The sequence below is a fragment of the Panulirus ornatus genome, chromosome 63 (assembly GCF_036320965.1).
Source record: "Panulirus ornatus isolate Po-2019 chromosome 63, ASM3632096v1, whole genome shotgun sequence".
Lineage (NCBI taxonomy): Eukaryota > Metazoa > Arthropoda > Malacostraca > Decapoda > Palinuridae > Panulirus > Panulirus ornatus.
The window spans coordinates 7,708,551-7,729,543 of record NC_092286.1 but is presented as its reverse complement, the minus strand read 5'-3'; the positions used below and the strand labels follow the sequence as shown (position 1 = coordinate 7,729,543).

At 43.3% G+C, this 20,993-nt stretch overlaps 1 protein-coding gene across 5 annotated transcripts in view; it reads left to right on the top strand.

Moving 5' to 3' along the window:
• Positions 1–20,993, top strand: part of Syt7 (Synaptotagmin 7) — a 586,302-nt gene that overhangs the window by 305,786 nt on the left and 259,523 nt on the right. The window lies entirely within an intron of this gene.

Below are 20,993 nucleotides of genomic sequence, written 5' to 3'. Positions count from 1 at the left end.
CTGAACCTCTTAAACATTGCTTTACTTTGACCCTAAAGATCCGACCTTCATTTTTATCCTTCCGTTGATGTTGAAGGTTGTATACATTAAGCACTGCTTTGCATTGTCGTCCAGGGTTAAACTAACTGTTACTGGTCGTTCAGGGTCTAATTGATGTACTCCATGCTGTTAATTATCAATATCCCAGACATTACTGATTGTAAGACTGATAACAACTTTGCTTTTTTTCTTTTTTTCTTTACCGTTGCCTTGACCGACCGACCTCGAAGAGATAGGGTCCGTGAGAGAGATGTGTGTGTGTGTGTGTTGTGTTATCTCGATGGAAGTGATTTTACGTTCATGGGAGGCAATCTCTCACTCGTCCTCATCTTCATCATCATCACTACACACTACAGATGAAGGAAGAGAATTCAAGAGGGGTCGACTTCGCCCCATAAGCTTAGAAACAGATATAGGAAGGGTAGAAATGGGAGAGGTAATTCCCCTTTGTTTGCAGTGATGCCCCTTGCTTCGTGTTTGCAGAGATGTTCCTTGTTTATTGTCTATCAAGCTGCTGCCTGTTTATCGTCGACAGAGTGGGTCGTTGTGTAATACGTAGACAAGGTGGACGAGGAGAATATTTGGTTTTTATTTGCCAATTTGTCCCTAATTTCCTGTACGAGAGAAGGGAGACAAGTGGCCTAGTTTTGCCTCTCTGTGTACAACATCTTGAGTGGGTGACACACGCGGGGCTGGAGGAGGTTAGGGAGCGAGGGAGGGCGAGCCTCTCTCTCTCTCTCTCTCTCTCTCTCTCTCTCTCTCTCTCTCTCTCTCTCTCTCTCTCTCTCTCTCTCTCTCTCTCTGCCGTGGGACACATCTGTATCTGTTCACGGGTATGCATTATGTATCCTATGTCGCGACAACATATTTGTCCCCCCTCTTCATAAGTATGCATTATGTGTCCTGCCTTTGGGTGGAGGCCACGTAGAGAGCTGGTCTCCACCACCAACACCACCACCAACAACAACAACAACTACAACTACCACAACAACAACTACAACAACAACAACAACACGAGCGTCGCCACCACTACCAGCAACAACAGAAAAAAAAAAGAAAGAATCCAGGAAGGAAGGGGAAGCGTGTGTGTGTGTGTGTGTGTGTGTGTGTGTGTGTGTGTGTGAGGGGAGCGGGGAGGGAGGATGACAGAGGGGAGGGAGGTATCTCGGAAACTGATGCACTTTCCCGAACTCTTCCGGGCTTTTAGTCAGATAATTTGGCTGGAAATGACCTGGAATTGCTTCCTTTCCAGTTCTCATGCAATATTTTCCACCGGGTTTTTTCCCCCCCTCTTCTCCTTTTCTTTTTTCCCTCCCCCCCTCCTCCCCCCCACCTCTTTCTTTTTCAATCTGATGCACAGTCATGGAGAACTACTGTAAATGTGGCTTAATTAACCCTGTATCTTTTCCCTTCACCTTTGGGAGGGAAGTGGCCATTATATTTACAATATATATATATATATATATATATATATATATATATATATATATATATATATATATATATATATATATATATATATATATATATGTTAATGTAGGTATTACTGTATATTATATGTACGTAAACGCATCGTTTTTATATATAGGCTGAACTTTTAGTGAGATGGGGAAAGTACAGGTTGTATGAGTGTTACTGATAGTATGTAATGGCGGGTTTTAAACAGATGTCCAGGGTAATATGTAGCAATGAATTTTGATACTTATGTATTTCTATAATTATGTATATACTGGGCTATATTTTGCGATATATATATATATATATATATATATATATATATATATATATATATATATATATATATATATATATATATATATATATTTGTTTATGTATTCATACAACTTGATGGGCGTGTTTTTGTTAGTGTGGGCTTATGTGCGTGCGTGTTTGTGTGCATCTTTGTGTATACACACGCCTGTACGTCTGACTCTGTGTATTCACAGTGTCTGCAAAAGAATACTTTTCTCCCCCTCCTCCCCCTCATACATTTTCAAAGGCAATGTCATACTTTTATTTCATTGCTTATTAAGTTTTACTCCATAAGTGGATTTATTTTTCTTGTTAAGTGAAGGTGTTAAGTGTATTCAAAGCGTAATGAATGATTATGATCAAGTTTTTCTTTTGTTTTTCACTTTTAATAAGTGAATGAGTCTGTTTACCTTCAGGTATCTATTATTTGTAATCTTGTTAAAGGGGATCTGAACCCCCATGATAGAGCGGAGCCTTGCGTGGCGTGTGGGATACGAACCCATGTTAACTAACTCTTAAACATTAAAACCAAACATCACTCAAGTGCTGTCATGCATGAAGGGTACACGAGGCGAGTCTGTCAGTACCTCTGCCACGTACATCAAGGTGCGGGTTGATTACATTCCAAAAGGTAGGATGAAAAAGGTTGAAAAAGAAAATGGTGAGGAAAGAGTGATGGCGTAACAAGAAAACGGTTGTGGTAATGGAAGAAAACGGCAGTCCAGCTGGGAGAAAATGGTAATGGTGCTGGTAGAAAACGATGCGATGTTTGGTAAATAACACTGGTGTTTTTGGAAGAAAACGGGTCATGGTGATGAGAGTAAACAGTGGTGCTGCGTCTGAGAAAACGGTGTTGGGAGAAAACGATAGTGGTGTAGGGTGGACTTAATCAAAATGACTTCCCAGTCAGTAACAATAGAGAACTTCGTCTATATGAGGCCAGAGTACGTGCACACAAGCTCTGTCCTGGAGGGAAATACAAACACGGATATCCAGCCAGATAGACGGTGAGGAATATTGGGGGAAGATCACACAATGGTGAGGAATATTGGGGAAATATCACACAGTGGTATAGTGATACCAAGCCCACTATGTCTGGCATTCGTACGACACTGTCGGAATTGTTATACTCTTTTTAAAAGATACAAATGTTCAGCTCTCCATCCTTCGCCACTACCCTAGTGTCGTTTGCTCTCATAGTTTCCTCCACTCTTCACCAAGTTTCTTCTGGTATCTGCTCACGCAATCTTATTTTCTAAGTTCATTCACTTTCATCACATGTGATTTTCTCTTTTCCTCAAGCCACTACACAAACTATTATTCTTACCTCCATTAAAAGCTGATTAGACATTACACCATCCGGTGCTCTCAGCACATTTACATCCAAAAGTCTCTCCTTTGCACATCTGTCGACAAGTACATAATCCAGCAGTTCTTGCACACCCACATATGCTTATGTTTACCTTTTTTTTCTTTTAAATACAGATATTTCCAATCATCGTCCTTTTCAGCAGACAGCTCAACAAGCTGTTCACTATTTTCGATCACAGTTTGTACCCGAAGCCTCATAATCATATCCTCAACTCGAACCTACTCTTGCATTCAAATCACGATCACTAATACCCAATCCTTTGCATGAAAACTGCTAAAGCACACTCACTCCCGTCTTACCAAACCAATCGCCTCTCTTCCTCACACCTCTCACAACCAGGTACATAGACAGGACTATCATCTACCGCTTTTGGTCCACATTTATATTCACTTCGACTCTATTTTTTTTTACACATTCCCACAATTTCTCCTTCAACAGAAGTGCTATTTTTTATCACATTCCCACAATTTCTCCTTCAACAGAAGTGCCACACCCTTTCTTCCCATTAACGCCAAACATCACCACTAGGACATTCGCAGACCATTTCTATCCTGAGCTTACTATCACATGAATGACGAGCGACCAGGCTCTTCTCCTCAAACATACCACCTGTCTCACCCTTCTTCTGAACCTAGTCACACCTATGGACATTTAGACAAACCGCAGCCTAAGCCATCGCGATGGACGAGCACTCCTCGCTTGGCTCTTTCATATGTTCCCAGTCTTGATTTAGGTATATGGGAGAGAGGGTTTCCAGCCCCCAGCTCCTGTTCGTTTTAGTCACCTTCTACAACACGCAAGAAATCCAAATGTAATTTTCTTTCTCCCATATCATTAGATATATATATATATATATATATATATATATATATATATATATATATATATATATATATATATATATATACGGGTTATGTGTGTACATTCACGAATCTAAACAAATCGTCATGGGACAACAGGAAAACTTCTGATAATTTTCGCTCGCCAAATGAAAGGGTTGGATGATGACGATGATGATGATGATAATTTACACAGCTTTCGAGATGAGAGAGACACATCAATCGACGTTGACCTTTGACACAGAGCGTATGTAAATCATCCAAGTGATCTTATACTTGACATAGAGTAATATGGGGATTTTACCTCTTTTTACTTTTTTTTTTTTTTCCTCCTTTGAAATTTCGTACGTCATCGGGGGCAAAATATGTAAATTATGAATTAGGTATGTAAAATGTTCAATATATATACAAGATATCGAGAAGTTTTTGCATATTATAGAACCGGGTTCATCGCCGATCCCTTTATGATAATGCGAACGCTGTTGGCAACGGTGTTTCTCTAGTTTATATGTATAATTTATATATATATATATATATATATATATATATATATATATATATATATATATATATATATATATATATATATGTGTGTGTGTGTGTGTTGCGACCAGACCCCCATCATGAAAACATACATAGACTCATACTGTCAGAAGACACTGTCCATTGCTTAAGTCACGTATATCAACCTGGAAGATGTGTAGTAGTTCATGTGTTGTGAATTCCATTACGGGAACGTGATACAGAATCCGACCATGATACCAGATTACCTTTCACATGTTAATGTGCCTTCTTGGCTTGAGTGGGTCAAAGGTCAGGAGTTAACCACCCTCTGGTTTAGTGTGTGGGAATTCCATTCTACCATAGTACAATTTTCCCTGTGTGTGTGTGTGTGTGTGTGTGTGTGTGTGTGTGTAAAGTTTGAAGATGTGAAGTATTGCTTTATAGAGGATGGCTGGAGGATCATGGGCTGATGCCAAGGAGTGTGCTGGTCATAATGTACCTTACTTAAGAGCTCCTCCTCCTCCTCCTCCTATTCCTCCTCCTCGTTCTCCTCCTCCTCCTCGTTCTCCTTCTCGCTCTCCTCCTTCCTCCTCCTCCTCCTCCTCCTCCTCCTCCTCGTTCTCCTTCTCGCTCTCCTCCTTCCTCCTCCTCCTCGTTCTCCTCCTTCCTCCTCCTCCTCCTCCTCCCTCCTCGTGAGAGGGAGGGTCGCCCACCACCCACACGACCACTAGTTCGTCCTGGGGTCAATATTTGCATTCTCCTTGCCCGCCTCAGTCTCTCGTGGCAACCCCAAACAAATCCTCATCCAGCTCGCTTTCACTCTCTGCTCTCTCTCTCTCTCTCTCTCTCTCTCTCTCTCTCTCTCTCTCTCTCTCTCTCTCTCTCTCTCTCTCTCTCTCTCTCTCTCTCATATTCCCCTTCTCACTTTCCCACGAGTCTACCCACCCTCCTCATAGACGGGTTGGCGATGGGGGGGTGTGATGGAAGATGTTGACTTCATTCTAGCAAGCGCAGGGGGAAGCGTGATGATGGTCGTGTGTGACACAGCAAAGCAAGCAGTTGCGATCATAGGAACGTATGGTGACGGTTGAGACGGAAATGCGAACAGCGCTGCTTGCTTCCGTGGTGTGTTGTGTCTTGTGGGTGAGGTAAGGGGAGGAAAGAATGTGAAATTTTGTGGTACTGTAGATTTTTTTGGGGGGTGGAGATTTCTAGAGTCTATTCACCCTTTGTGATCATCTTATAATCTTAGATTAATTTGATAGACTGGAGTACATTCGTATATACATCATGTTTTCCCATACTTTAATCCAGGAGAAAACTTGAATATCCATTCCTTGAGTGTCTTTCCTTTACCACTTGTTATCACCCTTCGAGCGATGGGTCACACTGGTTTATCCACTACGTAAGGAATGGAACTTCATCGCGGTGTACGTCTGTCTGTAGGTGTGAACACGGCAGCATATCAACACGAAACGTGCTTAAAGGAAACCAGATAATGTAGATGCCAATGTAGAGGGTAGAATGCGGGGCAGTACAATGACAACCGCATCATTGTTATCATTGGCGATGATACTTGTATGTATGGAAGTTAGATAAACAGTGAGATTTAGATAGGAACTTCGTCCTAAGGAACATGGTCTTCATTATCTTGTGGACGACAGTGATTCGCTCCGTCTGAGGGACGGAACATTGGACCACCTCCCTACCTACCCCGGGGGAAGACCTTGGGTCTACATGAGGTTCCTGCAGCGCCCAGGAAGTTGCCCACGTCCGCAGGTCGGGACAGTAGATCATACAGTGTAGTGTGGGGGAGGAGGGGGGGAATGTGGGGCCCCCTCCCCTCCTCCTCCCCCTCCCTTGGAATGCGGGGGGGCCCCCCAGACCACCAAGCAAAAGGGTCAAGCTCACATCAGACTAAACACGTCATACAGAATGCCAGTTTATGACCCACAGTTCCTTTGGCCTCGCAAAAGACGCTTTATTAAGTCCGGGAGGGAGAAATGCAATCCAGTTAAAAAAAAAGAAAAAGAAAAAAAAAGAAAAAACTTTTAAGTTCGGGAAAACAAGAGCTTGAACTTAAGCTTGGGCTGGGGGGAGGGGGGGAACGCATTCCTAAGGGAGGGGTAGGGGATGAAGGGGACAACACACACACACACACACACACACACACATACACACACAGGGGTGGGGGTAGTGAAGGGGGATGGGTATGGGTAGGTGGCGAGGAATGGATGTAATGATATGCAAACAACACGAGCAGTGGTTGGGCGACCGTGTCTCCCCCTTCCTCGGTGTTTGACGAGCGGGCGTCTGTCTTGATGCCGTAGTTCGACCCTATGATCACCGCTCAGTGATGCCGTGGTTCCCTTTTCCTCCATAGACCATCAGGTCTTCTGTGATCAGTCTTTCCCATGTACTGTCCTCCAGCAGATAACCTGGTCATAGACCATCAGGTCTTGTGTGATCTGTCCTTCCCATGTACTGTCCTCCAGCAGATAACCTCGTCATAGACCATCAGGTCTTCTGTGATCTGTCCTTCTCATGTACTGTCCTCCAGCAGATAACCTCGTCATAGACCATCAGGTCTTGTGTTATCTGTCCTTCCCATGCACTGTCCTCCAGCAGATAACCTCGTCATAGACCATCAGGTCTTGTGTTATCTGTCCTTCCCATGTACTGTCCTCCAGCAGATAACCTCGTCATAGACCATCAGGTCTTGTGTTATCTGTCCTTCCCATGTACTGTCCTCCAGCAGATAACCTGGTCATAGACCATCAGGTCTTGTGTTATCTGTCCTTCCCATGCACTGTCCTCCAGCAGATAACCTCGTCATAGACCATCAGGTCTTGTGTTATCTGTCCTTCCCATGTACTGTCCTCCAGCAGATAACCTCGTCATAGACCATTAGGTCTTGTGTTATCTGTCCTTCCCATGTACGTTGAGATGGCCGTAGGAGGCATCCTACACATCCCTCTCTCACATATTAAAAGAGATATTAGATTACTTGACAAATTCAGATAGTAGATAGATAGATAGATAGATAATGTCGCAGTCAATTTTCCTCATTCTTGGTGATGAATTAATACCAAAGATCGCAAAATAGAAACATGAATGTTATCAAGAAGTAAGACTTCAACTTGTCTTTCCTTCCTCCATTTTTTGGCCACATCTCGCGGCGCCGGTTGAATGTACCCTCCTGGGCATTTCTTTCTTATCCTTTTGGTCGACACTAAGTCTATTAGGACGTCCCATGACTTCGGCCAGCTTGGCTTGCTCGAGTTATTACTATCTGGAGTAAAAGGACTCACTCAAGGATTTTTTTTTTTTGTTCAAGTCATAACTAAGAACCAAGTTATGTGTGGGAGTTGTTCCTCAAGTTTTGAGTTGAAGTCAGGCAGCTGGAGTGGGTTTCTTCAAGTTATAACTCAGGACGAAGCAGCTGGTACGGGTTTCCCCGAGTTGGAACTTGAAGTGAAGCGGTTGGGACGACGGGTTTATCGAGTTATAACTCGAAGTGAAACAGCTTGCTTACACTGGTTCCTGGAGTTATGACTTGGAGCGACACTTATTATTTTTCTTTTCGTAAACTTTTTTTTTTCTAACCCAGGTCATTGGTTGATTGGTTGTTCGGGCCTTAGACGAACGAACCACCAGCCAGGGACATTAGGGCCATCTTCGTCAAACTACAACATCCACCAACTTGAACAACCTTGTAACACTTTCTTCATGTGTTTAGGATAATTGTAAGACGTATCACACATTCTCACTATGCACGAGGGCCTTGTCATTAAACCACTAATTCCTAAGTTAAACCCAGTTATCAAACTCGTAATTGTACTGTATATCATAAATGTAAAAACCTCATGAATGGTGCTGAAGCAGGACATGATATTTCCTACACTTGGAAATTTGATTTCTCGTCATTTCTTGCTAATAAAAAAAGTGATTAGTTTCCCCCCCCACGTCTGGAGGTAGTCAGCTGAGCGGAAGATGTGTAAGAATCGTACGTCGGAAGAATCCTCGCCTGAAATGGATTCTACAAAAGGATCATTGAGGAATTGAAACAATGAAAGACCAGTGGATCCTTTCAGAGGTTCTTTTTGATGGTGGAAGATAATAAGGAAACTCACAGATGGATGTGGTATGAGTCGTATTTGCATACATGTGTCTCACAGAAAGAAAGAGATGAAAACCTCCTCTTCCATCAGATAGAAATATAGAGTCTGTCTTCACGCCTCTAAGGGAAAAGAAATATAGAGTCTATAGAGTCTCTGTTCACGCCTGTAAGTGTAAAGAAATATAGAGTCTATAGAGTCTCTCTTCACGCCTCTAAGAGAAAAGAAATATAGAGTCTATAGAGTCTCTCTTCACGCCTCTAAGAGAAAAGAAATATAGAGTCTATAGAGTCTCTGTTCACGCCTCTAAGTGTAAAGAAATATAGAGTCTATAGAGTCTCTGTTCACGCCTCTAAGTGTAAAGAAATATAGAGTCTATAGAGTCCCTGTTCACGCCTCTAAGAGAAAAGAAATATAGAGTCTAGAGAGTCTTTCTTCACGCCTCTAAGTGAAAGACATTTACGTGGTGAGGTGAAGAGGGAAAGGCGTCTCAGTCGACTGGTTAATTAGCCTTGCTGTTAATTGCTTCTAATGGCACGTGACTGATGGATTAGTGGCGAGAGTCCGTATTAAGTTTCTGGACTTTTATTTATTATTTTCTTTTTTATTTTGATATTATTAACGAATGTGTGTGTGTGTGTGTGTGTGTGTGTGTGTGTGTGTGTGTGTGTGTGTGTGTGTGTGTGTGTGAAGGTTAGCACAGACTGCTCTTATTTCTTTAATTGGCTTGAGGTCAGTACATTTTTGCTGTGTAGGTGTGTCTGCTAACACTCTATATATCACTCACACACACACACACACACACACACACACACACACACACACACACACACACACACACACACACAAGAGGCATATTCGCTGTGCATGGCGGAACTGGGAAAAACAAAATATGTTGGACTGAGTCACGTTCAAGACACGAACATTGACCTTACTGCATCTTGGGGGAGGGAGGGGGAGAGTGATGACCTCTCCTCCCCCCAAATCCCCATGACCCTGGGACCTCTCTCCCCCCCCCCCCCATCATTCTGGGACTCTCCCCTCCACCCTTTCCCCCCCCCAATCATATCACACCCTCCTCCTTCCGCCCCCCACACACCTCCATTGCTTTCCCCTTGTCTTTTATTGCTTCGCCCCGCCCCCCAAATCCACCCCCCTCCCTTTTCTTTTTTTTTTTTGACATTGAATTAGATGTTTACGACTAATATCTCGACTGTAAATTAGATGTTTATGGTTCTGTTTTGACGTCCAGGGGTAATGTATGCTCCAGGATCTTCTGTCCAGGTATTTGGAATACTCTGAAAGGAATATTCATGTGTATGCCTGAGTGTCGAGACCACATCTCTGTATACATTCACACGTGACAATGTATCTTCTGATGTATTTATCATCTCGAAATCCCATTTCCTATCAGCCTTTTTCACTGCACCTGCGTATTTGTCGAGTGTCACTAGAAGTGATAGTCTAATATCCTCAACGGATCATTCACATACCGATGTTTTATTGTCTATGTCTCTGTTCCTGTCCTTCATCCCATTTTCCAAGTCACAGAGCGTCCTATCCAACCGTAGCATTCAGTCATCGCCTTCCTCTATGATGTTTTGAATGGTTGATTTATAGTCCATCAGGACTGTGGTAACGCCGGAGTATAAGGAAATATACAGTGCAGTAGGGTAGGGTGTTGAAGATGTTTTGATTGGCTGATTTATAATCCATCAGGACTGTGGTAACGCCGGAGTACGAGGAAATATACAGTGCAGTAGGGTAGGGCGGTGAAACCCCTTATTGACAGTGACTTCGAAACTTATATAAGACTCCTCCAAGTGTTGTGGAAGACGAAGAGAATGATAAACATTTAGTAACCCAAGACATGGTTCTCGCCCAGGACGTGGGCGGTATAGGTAGGTGTCTGGTATATAGAATATGTGAGAGTGTGTGTGTGTGTGTGTGTGTGTGTATGTGTGTGTGTGTGTGTGTGTGACCCGCAGTTCCCCTAACCTGTGTATATAACAGTGTGTCTCATATAATCGATGACAGAAGGAATGTCTGGTACTGAGAGGCGTCGGTCGGGCCACACCTTCGTAGATACGTGGAGGTGAAGTTGACCTCCCAGCTCCCCCCCTCTCTCTCTCTCTCTCTCTCTCTCTCTCTCTCTCTCTCTCTCTCTCTCTCTCTCTCTCTCTCTTCTCTGGTCATAACATTATTTTTTTTTTTGTTTCGTGTATATTTTTCCTCTCTCGAAAGTCCTTGAATCAATTGTATATTTTTTTTTGTGTGTGTGTGGCTTCATCTCCTCAGTCTTTCTGTGTCCTGAAAATGTATTTCTCCCTCCGTTCTTCTCGTACCGACAAAAGATTCGTATATTTTTTTTGTCGTATTTTCATACGTGTGTTCCTGACTCCCGTTTTCTTCGGTTTTTTTCTCCTCATCCTTGACCTTCACATTGAGGGGTGACTTTGTCATTTTCGTACGTGTGTTCCTGACTCCCATTTTCTTCGGTTTTTTCCCCCTCTTTCTCCTCATCCTTGACCTTCACATTGAAGGGTGACTCTGTAATTTTCATACGTGTGTTCCTGACTCCCATTTTCTTCGGTTTTTTTCTCCCTCATCCTTGACCTTCACATTGAGGGGTGACTTTGTCATTTTCGTACGTGTGTTCCTGACTCCCATTTTCTTCGTGTTTTTTTCCCCTCTTTCTCCTCATCCTTGACCTTCACATTGAGGGGTGACTCTGTCATTTTCATTTCCCCGGTCTTGAGAATTTCTCATCGTCTCGACTCCAAGAAATCGTCTGAAGTCCTCCACGGCTCTTGACGGACGAGGAATATATTTATGTTTTTCTCTTTTCATATTTCTGTCAAAAAGAAGAAAAGATATTGATGCTTGGCTGAGGCTTTAGAGGTGTATGTTTGAACTGGGGTTCTTCAATGATTCATCTCGCACTGTGTTATGTTCCACAATCTCATATATATATATATATATATATATATATATATATATATAGAGAGAGAGAGAGAGAGAGAGAGAGAGAGAGAGAGAGAGAGTCGAGAAATGGACGCCGAGCTTAGGCTAGTGTGTGCATGTCTTTCTCTATGTCTGTGTCTGTATCTGCTGTGTGTGTCTGTATCTGCTCTGTGTGTGTGTGTGTGTGTGTGTGTGTGTGTGTGTGTGTGTGTGTGTGCATATATACATAGGAGTAAAGTCCTGGTATATGTATATACAAGGTTAAGAGACGAGGCAACACAAGTGTTAGGCTCTGTCCTCGTCACACACAAATGTTACCTTCTCCTCCCCCATCCCACACGACCCACCCCATACCATATCTGCCCCCCCCCCCCCTCAAGCACAGCATCTAGACGGCCCCTCCTCCTCCTCCTCCTCCTCCTCCTCCTCCTCCTCCTCCTCCTCCTCCTCCCTAGCCAGGCACCAGCAGCACCAGGCATGCGCCACTCACGGCAGCTGGTCACGTCCTAAGCCTGGTGATCTGTAGACCACATCACTGTCTCTATTATTAAATTCCACAGTGAGACTCGAGGGAGGGTCTGTCCCCTCCAGCAACGCTAGCGGCCGCTGGCGCGTTGTCCTCCCGCGTGGTGAGTTTTATCCATAGTTCGATCCCTCTACGGAGCACGTACTGCGCCTAGTTCGATCCCTCAATGGAACATGTACCGCACATAGTTCGATCCCTATATGGAACACGTACTGTTCATAGTTCGATCCTTACATGGAACACATACTGCACATAGTTCGATCCTTACATGGAACACATACTGCACATAGTTCGATCCCTATATGGAACACATACTGCACATAGTTCGATCCTTACATGGAACACGTACTGCACATAGTTCGATCCCTACATGGAACACGTACTGCACATAGTTCGATCCCTACATGGAACACGTACTGCACATAGTTCGATCCTTACATGGAACACGTACTGTACATAGTTCGATCCTTACATGGAACACGTACTGCACATAGTTCGATCCTTACATGGAACATCCAATGTATACTCAGTTCGATCCCTGGACGGAACATGTATACTCGACTCTTGTGAAAAATATCGTATGGATTACCTTAGTAAACAGGCACCTCGGACGCTCCGTGAAGACTTAATAGAATTCTTCCACTCGGGCAAACATAATCGTACGAAAAAAAGAGAAAAAACACGAACCTAAGATCGTTCCCACAACTCAGTAAACCTTTCCTTAGCTGCAGTGAACGATAAATTCTGCTTTTCTCTCCTTCCCCGGCCAAAATGTAATTTAACGATCATTAGGCAACCCTCCAAATCTGTACGGTATGCCTGATGTATGATGATGATGATGATGATGGCCTTCAATAGGAAGTGTCGTACACATTTACATAATGTGAATAAGATGACCCCCACCGACCGTACACTTGAGTGGGACGCGATAGCCAGCCTCATATTAAATCCAGGTCAGATTTCGTGTATGGTTCAGTGGTCGTCGGGTGGGTTTCAATGGGTAGTTCAGATACAGGTGGTTTAGACGAAGGGGGGAGAGAGAGAGAGAGAGAGAGAGAGAGAGAGAGAGAGAGAGAGAGAGAGAGAGAGAGAGAGAGAGAGAGAGAGACACAGACAGACAGACACATGCACGCATCTTAAGACAGAGGGAGTTCAAACCATGAACTTCCACACCCTGCCCCTCCACCACCTCCTCCCCCTGAAGACCCCACTCCCTATTCCATCCCCCCTCCCCCAGAGATCAGGGGTAGGGTTGCATCTCTGGGGGAGGAGAAGGAGGGAGGAGGAGGAGGTCTGGCTTATAATCGACGACATCTTTATATTGGGAAAAGAAATAGCGTCAAACTTTTGGAAGCTTCTGCTTCTGCTTCTGCTTCTGCTGCCACCGCCGCCGTCCGCTTTGCATACTTCAGAAGAACATGATCTCAATATGCAAATCAGGGAGGTGGGAACAGTGTTGTGAGAAAATAGAAAAATCTTTTGCTATAAATGATACGGAAAGCAGAAGATCAGAGATAGATTTGAAAAAAAAGTATAGAAAAACTCTTAGTCTTATTGGTATATATATTTCTATGTAAGTTAGTACTGTACATGTCATGACCCATGTCCATGAGGACACCTCATGACCCATGTCCATGAGAACCTCATAACCCATATCCATGAGGACACCTCATGACCCATGTCCATGAGACACCTCATAACCCATATCCATGAGGACACCTCATGACCCATGTCCATGAGGACCTCATGACCCATACCCAAGATCTCTTCTCTTCATAACCCACGTCTGAGAGCAATTCTCAACCCCCATATCCATGACCTTCAACTCAACCCCATGTCCAAGAACACATCCCTGCACGTTCCCAGCAGCCAGTCCTGCCACGTGCCCACGAGAGCTCACTCCTTCCCGTGCCCCCCCCATGGTCAAATCCCTCCCAACACACACACACACACACACACACACACACACACGCGCTGCAGGAGCACTTCACAAGCCCGTGTTCCAGAGCCGGGGGGGGGCCTGCGCCTTCCTAGCCTTCCAGTCCCTGGGAAGGGCCACTTAATATTGGATTTGCATATACATGGCGGTCATAAAGACTGTAAATCTAAACCCTTCCCGACCGAGGCTTCTCCTTCCCTTCCTCCTCTCATGATTGTCCTGCTCCACTGTTATTGTTACCTTGATCCGTCTTGCATAATCTTGATTGATCTCTTTTATCAGGATTGTATAAACGCTTTTTTTTTTCTTTCCTTTTTACCCTCCGTCAGGCGCGTATGGACTTTATTTGTCCCTTTCAGGCTTGTGTGGACGTTATTTCCCTTTTCAGAATCGTATGGACGTTTTTTTTTTGTTCACGTATCAAGCTTGTCTGAACGTTTTTCATCTCTCTCTTAAGTTTATATGAACGTTTTTTTGCGCCTCTAGTAGGTTGTAGAAACGTTTCTCCGTCTGTCAGACTTTACGACGTTTTTTTTTATACCCTTATCGCTTATAAATGTTTTTGTTACCATATTATGCGTGCGTGAACGTTTCCGTCCGTCTATTATGGTTATAGAAACATTTTCGTCCCTCTATCAGACGTGCATAAATGTTTTGTCCTCTTCGCAGGCTTGCATAAGCGTCTTCGTCCCTTATCAAACTTGTATAAACATTCTTATCCCTCCGTCAGGTTGTATATATGAAATTGTTCCTATTTCATATTGTTTAAACGTTTTTGTCCCATTAAAAAAGTTTGTTTAAAGATATTAACACCTTCATTAGGGTTGTCTAAACGTTTCTACCCATGTATCAGGCTTGTATAAAGTTTGTTATCCATTTATCAGGCTTATATAAACTTTGAAATTGTTCCGTTACCAAGTTTTTATGAAACGAGATTTAATGGAACGAAGGATATGGATTAATATTTTTCGTAATTAAAAGTATTCTTTAAGAAGCGTTCGGCATTCTGCTTAACTATAAACGATAAGTTGTGGTAAGTTTTACTTCCGTGACTCGTGTGTGTGCGATTCGATTCCTTTCGTAGGTCGACGAGGGTAATCTAATCTAGTGTGAGATTGTTCAGAACCTCACTGTCATTTGACGACCTCACGACGCCAGGAGATCACATCATCACTATGGAATTCACATCATCGCTATGGGATTCACATCATCATCACTATGGGATTCACATCATCATCACTATGGGATTCACATCATCACTATGGAATTCACATCATCACAATAGGATTCACTTCATCACAGTAGGATTCATGTTATGACAATAGGTTTCACATCATCACAATAGGATTCACGTCATGGCTATGGGATTCGATTCACATCATCATCATTATGGGATTCTTTTGAACACTTTACTCCTCCCATTCTGTTTTGTTTGGATGGTTCATCTGTCAGCGTTTCCTGGAGGGTGGCGATGCTGCTGACCCCCAAATATGTGAGAAATATGTAAGACGACAAGGAGGACAAATACGGTAAATGGAATGGTAAGAGAAAGGCAGAAAAAATATGTGAATAGATCTTAGAAAAGTAAGGAACTATTTGGAATGGTTTGAGTAAAGCAAATTTTGATGCCAAGAGCCAAATGAATTAAAATGGAGCATTAAGAAAACTAAGATATACGCAAGAGGGACGAAGAACAATAGAGAAACATTAATGGAATAGGAGGAAGGTGGAGTGAAGGAGGAGGAGAAGATGACACTAGAGATGTGGAGAATACTGGCACCCCACCCCCAACCCCCACCTCCCCTCAGCATCCCCCTCCATCCTCCCCCAAACCTCACCTCCCTCCTCCCCCAACCCCAAACCTCACTGAGCCCAGATGGGCCACAGGTGCTGATGCTCATTACCTGCCCAATTTCCCGCAACACACACACACACACACACACACACACACACAGACACACACACACACACACACACACACACACACACACACACACACACTTACCATTCCCTTCTACCGTACCTCTCTATCGTCCCCCAATAGCCTATACACAGAAAAAAAAAGAAAATGAATTCACATATCACAACTCAGCCATAACCTGACAGTTACAGAATGGCTGGTCCGTGGATGCCGTGGTTCCAACCATCCCAACCCCCCAACCCCCTTCCACAAAGCCCCCCTAAACTAACATTATTACCTTCCCGACATGAAAGGGAAGGAGATGGGAGAGGAGTTGTGATATCTTGATTATGTGTCCCCCCCCCCCACTCCCTCCCTCCCTCCCTCGGCCCTCGCCCCCCCCCCCCCCCCCCCTCCTCGTCTCTCTCTGTCTGTAATGCGTATACCTGAGTCTTGTGTGTTGAGGAAAGAGAGGGGGGAGAGAAGGGGAAGGGAAAGCGTGGTAGTAAGAGAAAGCCTGCTGCTGCTGTTTCTATGTTGACTGTGACCAGGATTTTATTGTTGTGCTACGTGGTGACTCGTCTCTCTCTCTCTCTCTCTCTCTCTCTCTCTCTCTCTCTCTCTCTCTCCCTGCACACACCACTTGGTGATGCGACTTCCCCTCCCCCCCCCCTCGCCCCTCCCCTCCCCTCCCTTACCCCAAACTTTCGAGAGCCTGGCGCGCTCTCTTTTTTTTTTTTTGGGGGGGGGCGGGCTACAATTTGGCGTATTTACGAGGTAGAATATTACCCCCCCCGCCTGACTGCACCAGAATCGGGTAGTTGACCGGAGCCGCCCAGATCCACGCCCGAGTCTCTCTCTCTCTCTCTCTCTCTCTCTCTCTCTCTCTCTCTCTCTCTCTCTCTCTCTCTCTCTCTCTCTCTCTCTCTCCTATTCACATCAGTGTTCACTTATATTTACCTTTTCCCTCGCCTTTGCCTGTGTTGCGTGAGACCAAACAATATTTTTTCCTTTTTTTTTGTCCTCCCCCCCATCCCACACACACACACACAGAGGCATTGACCACATCCTCTTTCCCGCCAAGTTGGCGACTTTCGCGCCAAACTTATGATATGTGTGCGTCGTGTATCTGGCGGGAGGTTTCCTGTAGCCTCCCAGGGTGTCTCTCAGGCCAAAGAGGATCTCTCTCTCTCTCTCTCTCTCTCTCTCTCTCTCTCTCTCTCTCTCTCTCTCTCTCTCTCTCTCTCTCTCTCTCTCTCTCAGCTACGTGCCCTAGCTTGGCTAGGGGGCTCAAGAGGGAGATAAGTGGGGAGGATTTGTCTGAAAAGGGGATTAGTCGAATATTAGTTCCTTATTGTTTAGAGAGGTTCAAGGGTTAGGGGGTAGGTAGAAGGATTTAAGGGTTAGGGGGTAGAGGGACCTAAGGGTTAGGGGGTAGGTAGAGGGATTTAAGGGTTAGGGGGTAGAGGAAGTTAAGGGTTAAGGGGTAGAGGAAGTTAAAGGTTAGGAGGGTAGGTAGAGGGAGTTAAGGTATAGTGGTAAGGATGCAGTTATAAGTGTTGCACATGATTTATAAGTGGGTATATGATTTATAAGTGGGTACATAAGTTATAAGTGGGTACATAAGTTATAAGTGGGTACATGATTTATAAGTGGGTACATAAGTTATAAGTGGGTACATAAGTTATAAGTGGGTACATGATTTATAAGTGGGTATATGATTTATAAGTGGGTACATAAGTTATAAGTGGGTACATGATTTATAAGTGGGTACATAAGTTATAAGTGGGTACATGATTTATAAGTGGGTACATAAGTTATAAATGGGTACATGATTTATAAGTGGGTACATAAGTTATAAGTGGGTACGTAAGTTATGCAGTGGTTACATAAGTTATAGTTATGCAGTGGTTACATAAGTTATAAGTGGGTACATAAGTTATCAGTGGATTCGTAAATCATAACTGAGTACATAAGTTATAAGTGGGTACATAAATTACAAGTGAGTACATAAGTTATAAGTAGATACGTACATTACAAATGAGTCCATTATAAGTGGGTACTTAAGTACTAAAATTTGGCTCGAAGGTGTTCTGATATTTCACTTCGCACGGGAGGGTTACTTAATGAGGCAATTGGGCAGTACTGTAGTTAGTCAAGGTCTAGGTGAGGGGTAACTATGGTTACCATTGTTTGGGAAGTCGCCCCGAAGCTGTGTTGTGAATCATGTTGGCAGATGGGTGTTGGAAGAGATGTCAGAAACCGGTGGAAGCCATGTGGGTTAGTATACCTATAGTGTTGTGTTTGGCAACAGTGTTGGCAACAGTGTGTTACATGTAGTGTTGCTACAATCAACATTACCAGTGTCCTTGTCAGAGACGTTGGCGACACTGTCAGCCACTTTGTGTGTGTGTGTGTGTGTGTGTGTGTGTGTGTGTCTTTCATCATAATTCTATTCACACAAGTCATTAAGTCAAAAGTACAGTAAGAAAAGACATTTATGATTCATGTTGTACACTCGTGGTCCCCCAAGCTTACCAGATTTCTTACAAGACTGGCTTATAAATGGTTCATAATGGATCGATCATTTACCACATTCAAGTCGTAATGTTTCACATGGATCGTCCAAGTTTCCTAGGGTAGATAAGATGAAGTGGACGTTTGAGCTTAATTTTGTTCAAATACAAGAAAGGACAATGCTAATTCACTTGAAGTGCTCGACGTGGGTAAGCAAAATTCTAAAAATATTTCCCCATCCCCCACTCCCCACTCCCCCTTTTTTTTCCCCCCTCTTCCCCTCGCACTTATAAAAGTAGTAGGTAGAAGATGGGGGTTTCTTCTTCTGGTGTGTAAGTGGTGAGGGGAATTAAGAATTTCCCCCCCACACACACACACTCCCCTCTGTTGTAATTGTGTTTCCTGATTCTGACCAAATGAAAGTAAATTAGTATATATTTTTTTGTTGGCTTGGAAGTCTCTTTCTCAGAGAGAGAGAGAGAGAGAGAGAGAGAGAGAGAGAGAGAGAGAGAGGAATATGAGACGACAAACAAACACTAGAAACAAACAAAGGCCAACCATAAGACCTAGAAAGATAAAATATCGAATATATACACACCAAAGTTCAGTCATTTTTCACAGTACATTTTCTTTATATTTTTCCTCCTTGAATAGATCCTGAAGAAGAAGAAGAAAAGAAAAAAAAAAAATATATATATATATATATATATATATATATATATATATATATATATATATATATATATATATATATATATATATATCTATATATATATATATATATATATATATATATATATATATATATATATATATATATATATATATATCTGAAAGAATAGACTATAGAGAGATCATGAAAAAAATAAGAATACTCAGGAAGCAGACCGAAGACAGAGGCTAAATTTCAACGGCTGTAACGAATTGGTTGGCAGGAGGGAGGCTGTTGGCAGGAGGCTGGCTGTTGGCAGGGTGCTGGCTGTTGGCAGGGTGCTGGCTGTTGGCAGGAGGCTGGCTGTTGGCAGGGTGCTGGCTGTTGGCAGGAGGGAGGCTGTTGGCAGGAAGCTGGCTGTTGGCAGGAGGCTGGCCGTTGGCAGGGTGAGGGAGAGAAGACAAGAGAGAGAGAGACATGGTATGGAAAGGGGTCGCAGAAGACAATGACGATCTCAAAAGAAATAAAAGTTGAGTTCGAGTGTGTGGCTCACTTGACGTGGGGAACGTGGTTGATGACGACCCAGGAAACCAGGAGGGATGTGTACGAATGTACATGGATGTATATAGAGCTCTTCCTGATCGGGAGCGTGGCTCAGGACACTAATCATGTTTTGGCTGAAGGGAGACTGTGATGGACGATTTGTTAGAGTTCAATTACGTGTATGAGACAAGATGGATCATGTCTTTTCACTGATGTATGATCAAGTTGTTAGTGTATTTTTGAGTGATCGAAGACACGGATGTATGAGTTTTGACTAGGGTGGTTTTCTTGGCTTATGGAAAGTTAAATTAGAAAACTAATGGATGATTTGTTCCACGGAGTGTCTATAAGAAGGTAAGGAAAGCTATAGAGTCAAGGAGGTGATAGACAGTGACTTAAATGTAAAGTCGTGGGACACATTGTATGGAAAGGGTGTCCAATGTTGATGGAATGGTTAGAAAAACGAAATAGTTAGTGTTGTGGAGGCGCCTGGAGGATACATGGTTTAAGGCTGCCTAGAGGAGTCGAAACCCTTGGCTGTGCAAGACAAAAAATAGATAGGAACAGCACGGTGGAATGATGATGATGATGATGATGATGATGATGATAATGGTGATGATGATGATGATGATGATGATAATGATGATGATGATGATGATGATGATAATGATAAAAGGAAAGTAATTTCATGATAAATCTGTAGCTTTTTAAGGATATTGGTGGATGGAAATTCGCATAAGACGAGTGAGTTGATTTGGGGTTTAAGCCATTGACATGCACTTTTGAACATGCATTATGAGGCCACCAGTACACGTCATTATGATGAAGAAACCTTTGCATCTGTGGTGGGAAACGTTCAACTGTGGTATCACACGACATATATGACCCCCCCCCAGCAATACAAAACCAGTATTTTCATCCGTCTATCTTTTTCTTTTCGGAAAAAAAAACAATAATAACGGGATACAAAAATAGAGTTTTTGTGGTCAACATGAAAAAAAAAGAAAAGAAATCAAACGAGGAAAATTGAATACTTTTAAGTTTTTCTGTGTATCGAGAGCGTGGATGTGAGGTATCTTCAGGGTGTGTTATAGCCACACGCACTCTTTTTTTGTGTGTTTGTAACTCCCTCACCGCACTCAGTCCGCACTCTTTTCTCTCTGCAACGCACTCAGTTCACAGTCCTCACTCTTTTGCCTGTATAACGCACTCCGTTCACAGTCCGCACTCTTTTGCCATTAACACGCACTCAGTTCACAGTTCGAACTCTTTCTCTCTCTCTCCCTACGTTTTCTTTGTGAAGATTTTCAATTAATCCATTAATCATT